Consider the following 13,725-nt stretch of genomic DNA (forward strand, 5'->3'; position numbering starts at 1 on the left):
CACCTTCCCAATCACCTTAATAAATGACATTTCAGAATAAAATGCTTGATTCTTGATGCGTTCCCAGATAATGAATTCCCGAGTATTGTAACCGGAGAGAATGACTTGTCTTATAGAATTTTGAAATGCAGTGATGAGGGAAATTGCCATTGTTCCCGATATCATTGTGCTTTATGTGATACAAAAGGCAAAAAATACATGATCATGAAGCACATACGTGCAGTGCACTGGAAATCGAGAGTGAGTTTTCTCGGTAAGTATACACTAAGATTTCGTTGAGCAAGAGACCACGTTACACCGCATCAGATGGTGTTTTATTCTTACTATGTAAACTAGATATTTGAAACAAAGAACGGAGAGAATGGAATATATGTTTGGTTCTCGCAATCTCGAGATCATTGTATATATTTACACCTTTGCTGTATATTAGTTCAAATTACATTATTAAATATTGCTCACCATATTTTACTCATTACTTATACAGCTTCAGCAACAAAGCCGCATTGTTTGATTCTGTTGGTTATATCAAATTTCTAATTCTATTTAGTTCTATACATACTTTGGTATGTTATCCGCCCTCTCGTTTCGTCGTGAAAACCAAACAATGTCAATAAATTCAGATAATTGCCAAGATTGCAAATCATTGCAGGTAATTGTATAAATGGTTCATATTTGGTCAAATATCATTAGTTTCTCAGCGTAGTTGTCATAGTCAACTTAGATTCTGAGTCTGTCATGGATATGACGAATTAGGTCAATTGTATTGAATTAATCTACCATCGCATTGGTTTATTACGGGCAATCATACAGGTATTCATTACACATCCACTTATTGTCAACTCAGAAGCACCACATATAATTATACTACAATTTTGTTAACCTATTTGCAGGATTACACAGTGTTATGTGTAAATGTGACAGCGCGATTATTAAAACGCCACGACACTGGCACTGCCCATTTTGTTTGACTATTTGGTCAAAGGCCTACATATTGGAGCGGCATCTTAAAACATGCGACAACAGCATGGACAACATTGAAGTGGCCGTATTATTATCAAGAAAGAAGACTGAGAATGGTAACATATATGTTGTTTTTACGTATTCACGTTTAATGTTCTCTTCAGAATAGTACAATACCAAAATAGAAAGCTATAATACACCGTAATTAGAAAGATAATTATGTGTTGTTATATTGTATTTTACAGAAGATAAAAAGCAACAACATTCGCAACCACTGCCAATGCCACCACCAATCGATCATGAAGATCCTGGCAATGATTCTGAAAGAGATGAATCTCCATCACCCTCATCCAATCTGCCTTTAGTAAACCATTTATCATGTAGTACATCAACACGCATTCCACTATTCAAACGTGGGGTAGACAGAGTATCATGTTCTGAATGTGGCGAACGTATGTTGAAAAAAAATCTTAAACGCCACGAAGAAAACATACATGGCAATAGTTTTAAGTCTTTGCCAGTTCTTAAATCATATTCTGTGAATCGAGAAAACTCCTTATTTGCAGTGGAAGCTGGTCCGAGAAATGCCTTACCAATTCATGCTGAGAAAGAACTTCTTTGTACAAATCCAAAAGTATTTTGCGAGAGTAGCACATGTATACAAGCTGCAACAATTGCAACACGTAGCAGACTTCCAAGTTTCGAATGTCAACATTTATTATCAGTTAACAGAGCAATTCGATTCATAGAACAACCATTCCTTCTCCCCGTGAAACTTGATGAATTATGTAATACGTATCATCCATTTTCTGATAGCAGTAGAGATGCAGCTCTAACATTGAACAGTCGAAGCATAGCCAATGGGTCAGTGCCTGTGTATCCATTATTTGAATCGGCTAGTACAGATCGGCAATTGCGTTTTTCCATTCATACAGGCGAGACTCACTATTACAGTATACTTGGGCGAGTTATTGTTTCGTATGATACTGATAAAAACACATGGCATTGTCGATGCTGCAAGAAGAGGGGTTGCGGTCACAAAGCTCTTGCTCGTTGGTATTGCTACCAAGTATTCCCGGGTAAAATACACCACGGCGCCTCAGAAGACCAATATGAAACTGATGACATTGATGATGGCAACACGCTGATTATTCCTGGCGCTATAAAACAATTACATTCATATCCACCGGTTATTGACATTTCGGAGAGAATGGTTGAATACTGGTTGAGGCATAAAAAAATTCCACCTGATATTTCTTTGTCTATGTCAGAGAATTTTAACCATACTCGTCTCATGCCTGTGGAAAAGAGGTGCAAAGTATGTAAATCGCAACCGCTTTTGGATTCACCCTTGCTTATATCATCGAATGCAAATATAGTTGCAATGAATGGACTAATAAAAGGTATGTAACTGTTTCCTCTATTATTTATACTGTCATATAAAAACTATATATATTCACATACTTTTCAATCCTATGAAATTATGCAAAATACGTAATGACTAATATTGTTGTGTTATTTTTTAATTGTTTGCACATTTTTTGGCCAACGGCAACCATTACCCCAATAAGACGATCGTTATACAACTATTACATTTTGTATTTTTTAGGCGTGGAAACTTATTGTCGAAAGTGCAGTCTTTGTGACCTGGTGTACAGATATCAGGAACATTGTGATCAATTACACAATTATGATGACAAATGGATATTTTCTGTGCGATTATTAGTTTTTCTAAGAAAATCTCTCGCAGTAAGTTTTGCTAAATCATTTTCTGTGTGAAAAAATGATAACGTATGCTGAGAACGTGTTTGAGAAAATAAGTCAATATAATTATGATTAATACGAATACCTCTGGCCCATTTGTATAACATGAACACATATATTCATACACAGAATCATACTGCTATTGGTAGTGTGATGTCAGCTTGGGAAGACACAAACAATATACGGATACCCCATAATGTTGTCATCAAAGCGTATGAACATTTTGAGGCCTTGTAATTTGTGGCAGTAACCCGCCCGTCATCATTACTGATTTGCAAAGAAAGGCATGCTTCAGGATGGATGGTAAGCATGTAGTGTAGTGAATATATTTAAAATATGCAACGTTAAGTTAATTGCTAATATGAGGTCTAAACATATGTTTAGTTAGAGATGAAATACTGCAATGTTGAGTTTTCATTCAAATGATTTTAATAAACAATAAACCCTACATTATTTTTTTCTAAGTGTCTAGTCTCAAATTACCGGATGTTTGTGAAGATTCTGATAAAGTTGATGTTGAAACATTCTGGAAAAAGATCGAAATGGAGAAGTTAGTGAAACCGCTCATTAGATGTAAGATACATATTTTATTATAATATAATTACCCAAATGATTGTTTGTATTTTTAATGTTGTAATGTGACATTGTTTTGTATACTAATTAATATGTCTTTTTGTTTTCCCACTGTTTTGCTGGCAGTTCTTATGATATATTTATTTTGGTTCGTTCCTAGCACAAACATAAAGATTATGTAAATGTATATTATGGTTATATTGTTACAGATGGCGAAAAAAATCCATTCCAAGTGACACCATCCTATTCAGCATGGGCACCATACATTCGACGAGCTACCCGTGGGGAAACAGTATGGAATACAGAGCACAGAAAAGTGATAAGAGAAACTGAAAGACTTGAAACAGACTGTCGTGATATGTCCGAGGAGCGTTTAATAGAACTCCTGAATTCTTCAAGCATCACGGTAAATGATGTTTACTATTATTTAACCACAAAGTAGAGAAAGTAGACCAGATTAATTCCAATTCATATTTGTTATTATTTTGTATGTACGGTGTGTAAACTAATGATATTTGATTTGTACTGATAGACCTGAACTGACATTTAATATACTAGTATATGAATTGAAACATATGCTAAGCTTTCATATTAATATTTGTTTCGAAAGGTTGCAAAGGTGAAAGAAATATGTTCAACTTGCAATATTGCAGCAACCGGATCAAAATATGATATGGTATTGCGTATTCGACAGGCACTGATTAAAAATGATAATATAATGAACAAAGTATTCCAAAAGATATGGGGTGCTTCTGGTACGTACACTTTGAAATCTATGCACAATTTACTAAATATACTATCGAGCAATACTCAAATTTAAATATAGACCCACGAAAACAAAATTAGGGAATAATAGAATGCATAATGTAACTATTGTTAATGGAAAATTTATCATTGACCAAATTGTGTGCGGAAAAATATTCATATATGTTTGTATTTATTAAGGTGGATGGCTTTCAGCAAGCTGCCCTCATCGTATCGTATATGCAGTTAAGTTTCTTATTCGGGCTGAGAGTCCGCGAGATCACGTTGACCTTATTAGGTCTTTCAAGGTTCAACCATCTGTTGTTATCGTTGATATGCCACATATGGTAGCAAGACATGGAAATATTAGATATCCGCAGATGTTTCATCCCTATGACGGCAGAGTTGCAGAAAGCACATCAGAAAATATTATGCTAGCAACAGAAGGAAAATTGGAGGTACACTTACCTTGGCTATATGGTCGGCAGCAGTCCAGTCAAGGAAATCATGTACTAGGAGATGATGTTCATCTGTGTTTATATGATGTATTTCACCAGCAAAATACATCCAAGGAAGAGGAAGTATTGCGACGTATTTCAAATATTCCGGAGTTGCACGGCATTGTAAATAGTCAGGTAGCAGAACAAATACACAACTCAAGGAAGAGGGACATTCATTTCCTAAATACTATGGGAGCTACAACACATATATTTATATTAATGAATGTTATTCACTCACATAACATGAAAGTGAACGCCGATACCATGGCCAAAATGACAGACGTATTCAAGGCCCAAGTAACCTTCGATAGCTTGGGACGTGCAGTTATCAGTAAGTTTATTGTTTCACTACAAATGTGTTTACTCATGTATCTATAGTGATTATTTATGTTTCACATGTTAATGAAAGTATGTATTACATACTCGTGTTTTCTTTCCCACACAGGTCATTCGACTTCAAACCATTCCGCTATTGACCACATTTCCAATGTTACCGAACACGTAGACAGTTTATCGGAGCAGGGCGATGTCACAGGTATGATAATTGCATATCTGATTTGGGTTATATTTGATTTTTTTAACTGTAATTGTTAGTTCAGTACATAAATTTCATACTTTTCACTTAAATCATTTCATGTACATGTTACATTTTTATGTTTTCTTTTCCACACAGGTCAGTCGACTTCAAACCATTCCTCTATTGACCAAATTTCCAATGTTATCGAACACGTAGACAGTTTATCGGAGCAGGGTGATGTCACAGGTATGATAATTGCATATCTGATTTGGGTTATATTTGATTTTTTTTAACTGTAATTGTTAGTTCAGTACATAAATTTCATACTTTTCACTTAAATCATTTCATGTACATGTTACATTTTTATGTTTTCTTTTCCACACAGGTCAGTCGACTTCAAACCATTCCTCTATTGACCACATTTCCAATGTTACCGTACACATCGAAAGTTTATCGGAGCAGGGTGATGTCACAGGTATGATAATTGCATATATGACTGCACAACCTTGTTGATTTGAGGCATATTTGATTTTTATAACTGACTTCATCTACATGTTTGAATTATATGTTTGTTTGTTTATCACATGTTCCTCATAATTTGTATTTCAATCATCCAATACAGATAATATACCAGAGCATTCAGTTATAGACCTTGAAGTTGCAAAGGAGATACTTGGTTCTATAGCAATGGACCAAACACAAGGTAATTGACCATGATATGGAAATACGGAATGTATTCTTGAGATACATCGTTGATATAAAACATATTGGTGTTCACTGACTCGAGAGCCCATTATATTAATAAGTATTAATCTCATTATTTAGGTTATAGTAATCAAGTGATTGATATTATGAGGGTTCTACGTGAGTCACGTGAAACTGCTGAGAAAGAGACAGAGAATATCACTCGTCTGAGGGATGCCCTACTCAGAGAAGGGCTGGAAGAATGCCTACCGCCAACACCAATGGATGGGAATTGCTTATTCCACGCACTGTGTGAACATATTTGTAGAGTTAAGGACATCCCACGGACAGAACTATCTCACTACGAGTTACGCGAACTCATTTTAAACTTCATGTCGGAATCAAAAACTGAGCTTCAGGTAAGAAATAGCATATAGCATTTTTGTTCAGTTACATTCTCATAGATTTCTGTGAGACGAGTCACAAACATGTATTAACATTACGGCAAATAGTAGTTTCTTCATGCTCAATATTTGAATGACAATATAGTTATTAATATCCAAAAACAATGCAGTTAGTATTATTGAGAGTATATTGAGAGTTTTTATCCTTAAATTTTAATAATTAACATAAGTCATTCCCGATTAAAAAATAATATGATAAATGCAGTTTAGTATCATGTTGTACCGTGGGATTTGTTTGTGTCTTTTTTATTATTATTTGTTATTCCATGTGTCGTTCAACTATGTAAATTATACATAATATGTAACATAATATTTAGGGTTTTGACAGAATCAGAAAATTGTATAAATACAAATAAAGACAGTCATTGCGCATTATTAATACTAAACAATTATTGCATAATTTATTTTTCTCTGATTTTCTAAAGGGCTTACTATGTGTTGAACTACGTAATATGAAAACAACTTTTGAGAATTACATCGACTACATGAAAGGACCGAGCGTTTGGGGTGACCAGATTATACTTGTTGTTGCTTCAATTATGTTACAATCGGAAATTAAGCTTGTAACCCCAACTTATACCAGGATCATAAGTCCGCCAGATGACGTACCACTTAACGAGATGATATACCTAGGGTATCTGCCAAACTTTCATTACATGGCGGTTAAACCTTTACAAGGTCAGTGTGTACAATAATCATTCATTTTTAAACTTTCTTTAAAATTCCTGTTCTTTGTAAATTAACAAGACTTCATGCTGTATTGTATTATGCAGAAATTAACAAGGATACAATGAAATACAATCTACGAGTTAATCCATCAAAGGTAATTATACGCAGTGAATTCTGTAAAAAATGTGTAAATCAATCTGAATTACGAATATGAGCTTCATATTTCTCGTTGTTATGGTTGAATGTAGAAATATTTTACACTGTACTAGTATACATCGACGTATTGTTTTATTACAGAAACGCTTTTCTGATAAGTGGATAACAGAGACTGTAAAGAAGAAAAAAACTGCTCTAAAATAACAATAAAATACGAGATAACTGTTCTGTAATTTTTCAACACAGCGTGCCAAGGATATTTTAGATATGGTATATACGTTAGTTGATCTCATCTATGTTTGAAATTCTATATTATTTCAGTGACATTGCTATTATTATCGGGGACAGCGAACAGGATCATCAAAAACCAACATTAGGTAAGTAAGTACAAATCTAATGTGCCACCCAAGATAAATTGTGTTGTGCAATTTATTCAGTTTTTGAGCTTACCAAATAATGCAATAACGAATTGAAAGGCAATAAGAATTTATGGTATTTGGCCTCAAATTGGCGTCGGTACAGTCCCCATTGTTCCATTGGCGGCTCCTTTGTAAACTTTACCCCATGACCTCAACTTGACTTCGTGACCTTGATCAGGCCTCTGGGGCACCTTGGTTCTTTGAAACACATGCGAACACCAACACACATTTACATATTAGATTTTTTTTTCCAGAAACCTCAGGTCTGTCACAAATGCATAGGCGAAATGATGAAGTACGTATAGATTAATTAATTTCATGAATTTTAATTGCATTTATTGTTACATACTAGTATGTACAAATATACAACCTAAATATATGTACTACCGGGAATTATATGTTCAAGGCATGTCAATGTAATATGTATATGATTTGTAATCACAATAATTCGTTTATAAACTAATGAATAGAATCCTGATGATGTCAGTACATGTGTCGATGCCAATGATGTAACTGAGGATAATAGTAATGCCATAGAAAGTAGTGAACCAAAGTTTGTATTCCAGAAAAGAGATATCATTAGAGAGGTAGGTTACACAAAACCTGCGAATTAGCTAACAGTCAATTCAATAAATTCAGTCATGCAATATCGGAATATTCAAACTTAGCGAAAGTGAATATCCCTGTCTTATAAATGTTTTCTTGCATGTTATTTCTTGATAGTTACCTTCTTATCATTGGTATATGGAACATATAATAATGTCACATTGTGAACAGAAAAGGTAAATTATATTTTAATACTTTTATGTTAGCAGTTTTAAGTACACACACATTTTTCTTTCGCATACTTCAGAATAGTTTTTTCTCAAATTTGACGGTCTTTCTTTGATGTTTTGACAGAGAGTTGCCTGAGGCAAAAAGACATGTAGAATTTCTCGAAGGTGACAGAGAGAAAACCCGCCTGAAGTATTGCTTTGGACTCGATCTTTTCACCCTTTAGGTAAGCTGACTATAAGCTAATCAGTGTTGCTAACTTGAGTCTGTTTAATATAGAATAGAGACTTAACAAGACCTGGCTTTAATTTGTTACAGGCTGTGGATTCCCTTATTGAGTATTTAAATAATAAATGTGTAATAGTTAAATCCGGTCTCAGGTATGTTAACGAGTTATTTTGTCATGAGTTATTCTTTAATTTTTATACTCACTTTTGAAAATTTGTTTGAAAATTTGTATTTTTCGTTCTCATCCAATAATTTCACAACTCTTATGCTTGCTCTATACAATAGAACCTGCGATTAGGTTTACTTCTCGTGGGCGTGCAATCAAATTTTCCAAAATCTCGAAGCAATTTAACTTTGAAACACTCCCACTAACAGAAGAGTGGGGACAATTTGTACTTTAGTGGTTTCATACGAAATATAGCTTTTGTTGTTTAATTTCGAAATATTGACAACATGAACGCCAATACCATGTCAACATAAATGAAGAACGAACATTATCCAAGTGTCCACGAACTTAAGATATACCTCAAAACTTCTATTTCAAACGATTGTCAATAGAGGACACCTGTTAAAAAATAGGCAATACTTTCACAGTACAACTTAAGCATGGACAAGTTATTGAATGCCAATTATTGAATTATACAGATTGTACGACAGATTCTCTACGATAAGAACACCCTCTGGCAAGAGTGATGATATACTAACAGAAACTTTCAGAAATGGGTCAGTATGTTAACATATTTATATATTGAGTTTCATTATCATTTAAGTAAGATTGGTTAGTAATTGTGATTGTTTTTTACAGCCCACCATCGATGGTAACCGCATATATGTTTCAAGTATTATCAAAAGAAATAATGATTAAACTTGCAATGGAAAAACATGGATTTACATACACTGAGGCCGACCAACATTGCTCATCGACAGAAATCAGTAACAGTATGTACGATTAGAATCTAAGTTGCAATCAATTTAGTATTTCTGTACTAATATTTCGACTATTTCATATAATTTTATAGAATAATAAGGTTGATACAGAGTTATGTTTTAATATGCCAGATACATTGTTATAATTTATGTTACCCTTATGTTCTTTATACGTGTTTTAACTGTAATCATTTATCTGCATAATATTAAATAAATTCCAGTTAAAATTGTTAATAGAGTGTTGTATCTACCAGGTACATTCATATAACTTAACTGCACATTTTGCATTGTTGCATATAATAAATGTATAAACTAAATGTCGTTTTGACTATTTATTTGATACAGAATTGTTAATATAATGTCACATTCAAATAGTTACTACTTTATGTGACCTAATACACATCATGTAATTCCATACTCATTCAGAGCACGGTAGTTATAAGTATTTATCAACCAATATCAATCCTTAACGTGTCCATGCAATACCATAACTATCTGATTTTTGTTTAGGTAAACAGTCTCGTCGTATGAGATCAGGAATCAAACATATGAGTAAGTATTTTACATGACCGCATTTAGATAATAAAAACTTAGAGTTAAGATTTGGGAATATTGCGTTTACTTTTTTATTGTGTAGCCTATGAATACGAGGGAAAATCGACGATTAACATTGTTTACATAAGTATCGATGAGGTGGTGGATTGACGAACATCTTGCCGACTGAGGGCAGTGTTACATTAGCTAACTAAGTTATATTCCGTGTTAATTATTTCAGGTGTAATCAGGACAGAAGTATCCACGGAAGCAATATACGAATCTGAGTTCGAGAAAGCAAAAGTTGACACAGCATAACATTGTATCAGTCTCATTATTCTACAACAGAAATCACTATCTGTGTAATTTCTTTCACGCATTTTTTCAATAAATAGATCACGTTTCTGTAACAAATCGTTTAGATTATTACATGTTCGAGCATACCGAATGGTTTCACCTTTGATAAATTCATTTGAATACTGATGTGGGATGACAAAAATTACGTTTATTGAAATATTGAAACGTTTCCGTTGTCTTGCGTTAGGGAATATTCAAATGTGAGCCGGTATTTGTTATGAAGCATGTTGGCTTCCTTAACAAATGTGTTTAATTCTAGTACTAACATGAAGATGTCATTTCGAAAGCGGTACAAAGTTTTGACATTTTGAGCACTGAGTAGTAAAATTCGATTTTCCAGTGGGTGGAATGTTATTATGTAAGCAATCTCAGGCGAAGCTGGTGATCCCATGCTAATTCTGCATGTTGGGGTAGGTATAGAATAGGTTAGAATAATGTGCCATAGTTTGAAATTTATGAAAATAATGGTTTCAAATACTCAATCCATATTATCACGGCGCACCTTTAAACTCGTACAGGACAGGACTGACACAGACAATACTCTAACTCATGTATAGAAATTAGATCACTGTGTGTCCTTTTCGAGACACAATATATACAGATTTTCACTCAACGTGAATCACTATGATGCACGTTGTTGTTCGTAAATCAGAAGAAAATCAGTTCAGAAAATAAGTGTTGACACCGTTATTGAAATGTACAAAATGTTATCTATACAGATATGTTGAATAAATTGAAATACACTATTAATAGTAAAAATGCATTGCTCATTTTAAAAAGTTAAAGGCGCATGTTAATTATGTATATTTCCATAACTATATATATTTCCATAATCTTTGTACAGAAAACTTACTTTCTGACCTCAAAATGTAGCATATTTGTATCGGGTCTGTGGTTACGCTCACTTGTGAACAGTTTTCCGTTACGAATACGACGACCAACACTCGTTTGTCGAAATAGGGTGGTCCTATGACATTGGTGCTAAAGTGTTTTTTGTTTTTTCTGGCCCTGAAATCACCACCGTATAGGGTATTTGTGTCGGATAATTATATATTTCGCATGGTTCATTCATTTATTCACATTTTTCTGCAAAAATTATCGAAAACGAACAATTTAGGCCCAAATTTATACTGTGATAAATTATTATATTGTTTTCAATGTTTATTGTGCTAAGGAACATTTTACTACAAACATTTTCAAAATTGTCTGTAATTGTGTCGATTTTAAAATAGCGTTCGCTAGCTTCACCCTAGTTGCTCTACTATTGAGGTCGGTATGTTAGGGCATTGAAACAATACTAAAATGAAGCCCTTAAAAGTTTCCCAATTTAAAGTGCTAATCAGCACCGGCTTGAGATCATTCATATAGAAGTAAACCGGACCATACCGTACCGAGCGTCAAAATCCCGGCGAGCGTCGGTTGAGTAAGTCGCTCGGGGTTAGATCGAAGTCACAGTAGAGGGCGCATCGCTCTGTAATAGAACGCGCTGTAGTGGAACAGCGCGTTCTAATAGAATGGCCGGAGCCAACTCTATTTGGGTATGCTACCAAGCACAGCATTGACGCAGGTATGCTACCAAGCACAGAATTGATACAGGTATGCTACCAAGCACAGAATTGATACAGGCTTACTAACAGTCACAGAATTGATACAGGTATGCTACCAAGCACAGCATTGATACAGGTATGCTGCCAAGCACAGAATTGATACAGGTATGTTAACAGTCACAGAATTGATACAGGTATGCTACCACACACAGAATTGATACAGGTATGCTACCAAGCACAGAAATAATACAGGTATGCTACCAAGCACAGAATTGATACAGGTATGCTACCAAGCACAGAATTGATACAGGTATCTTACCAGTCACAGAATTGATACAGATATGCTACCACACACAGAATTGTTACACGTATGCTACCACACACAGAATTGATACAGGTATGCTACCAAGCACAGAATTGATACAGGTATGCCATCAAGCACAGAATTGATACAGGTATGCTACCAAGCACAGCATTGATACAGGTATGCTACCAAGCACAGAAATGATACAGGCTTACTACCAGTCACAGAATTCATACAGGTATGCTACCAAGCACAGCATTGATACAGGTATGCTGCCAAGCACAGAATTGATACAGGTATGTTACCAGTCACAGAATTGATACAGGTATGCTACCACACACAGAATTGATACAGGTATGCTACCAAGCACAGAATTAATACAGGTATGCTACCAAGCACAGAATTGATACAGGTATGCTACCAAGCACAGAATTGATACAGGTGTGCTACCAAGACCAGAATTGATACAGGTATGCTACCAAGCACACAATTGATACAGGTATGCTACCAAGCACACAATTGATACAGGTATGTTACCAGTCACATAATTGATACTGGTATGCTACCACACACAGAATTGATACAGTTATGCTACCAAGCACCGAATTGATACAGGTATGCTACCAAGCACAGAACTGATACAGGTATGTTACCAGTCACAGAATTTATACAGGTATGCTACCACACACAGAATTGTTACACGTATGCTACCAAGCACAGAATTGATACAGGTGTGCTACCAAGCCCAGAATTGATACATTTATGCTACCTCACACAGAATTGATACAGGTATGCTACCAAGCACACAATTGATACAGGTATGTTACCAGACACAGAATTGGTACAGGTATGCTACCAAGCACAGAATTGATACAGGTATGCTACCAAGCCCAGACTTGATACAGGTATGGTACCACACACAGAATTGATACAGGTATGCTACCAAGCCCAGAATTGACACAGGTATGCTAAAAAGCACAGAATTGATACAGGCATACTACCAGTCACAGAATTGATAAAGGTATGCTACCAAGCACAGAATTGATACAGGTATGCTACCACACACAGAATTGATACAGGTATGTTACCAGTCACAGAATTGATACAGGCATGCTACCACACACAGAATTTATGCAGGTATCCTACCAAGCACAGAATTGATACAGGTATGCTACCAAGCACAGAATTGATACAGGTATGTTACCAAGCCCCGAATTGATACAGGTATGTTACCAGTCACAGAATTGATACAGGTTGGCTACCAGATAAAGAATTGATACAGGCATGCTACCACACACAGAATTGATACAGGTATGCTACCAAGCCCAGAATTGATACAGGTATGCTACCACACACACAATTGATACAGGTATGCTACCAAGCACAGAATTGATAAGGCTTACCACCAGTCACAGAATTGATACAGGTATGTTACCAGACACAGAATTGGTACAGGTATGCTACCAAGCACAGAATTGATACAGGTATGTTACCAGACACAGAATTGGTACAGGTATGCTACCAAGCCCAGACATGATACAGGTATGGTACCACACACAGAATTGATACAGGTATGCCAACAAGCCCAGAATTGACACAGGTAT

The 13,725-nt window shown here is 35.1% G+C and overlaps 1 long non-coding RNA gene across 1 annotated transcript; it reads left to right on the forward strand.

Annotated features, from left to right (window-relative positions):
• Positions 1-9,352: 9,352 nt before the first annotated feature.
• On the forward strand, positions 9,353-10,327 carry LOC146740232 (uncharacterized). The gene is made up of 3 exons (XR_014929891.1): positions 9,353-9,391; positions 9,890-9,931; positions 10,155-10,327. It is a non-coding gene; the product is annotated as an uncharacterized LOC146740232 (long non-coding RNA).
• Positions 10,328-13,725: the final 3,398 nt, after the last annotated feature.

This window comes from Saccoglossus kowalevskii, chromosome 7, assembly GCF_978046115.1.
Source record: "Saccoglossus kowalevskii chromosome 7, keSacKowa6.1, whole genome shotgun sequence".
Lineage (NCBI taxonomy): Eukaryota > Metazoa > Hemichordata > Enteropneusta > Harrimaniidae > Saccoglossus > Saccoglossus kowalevskii.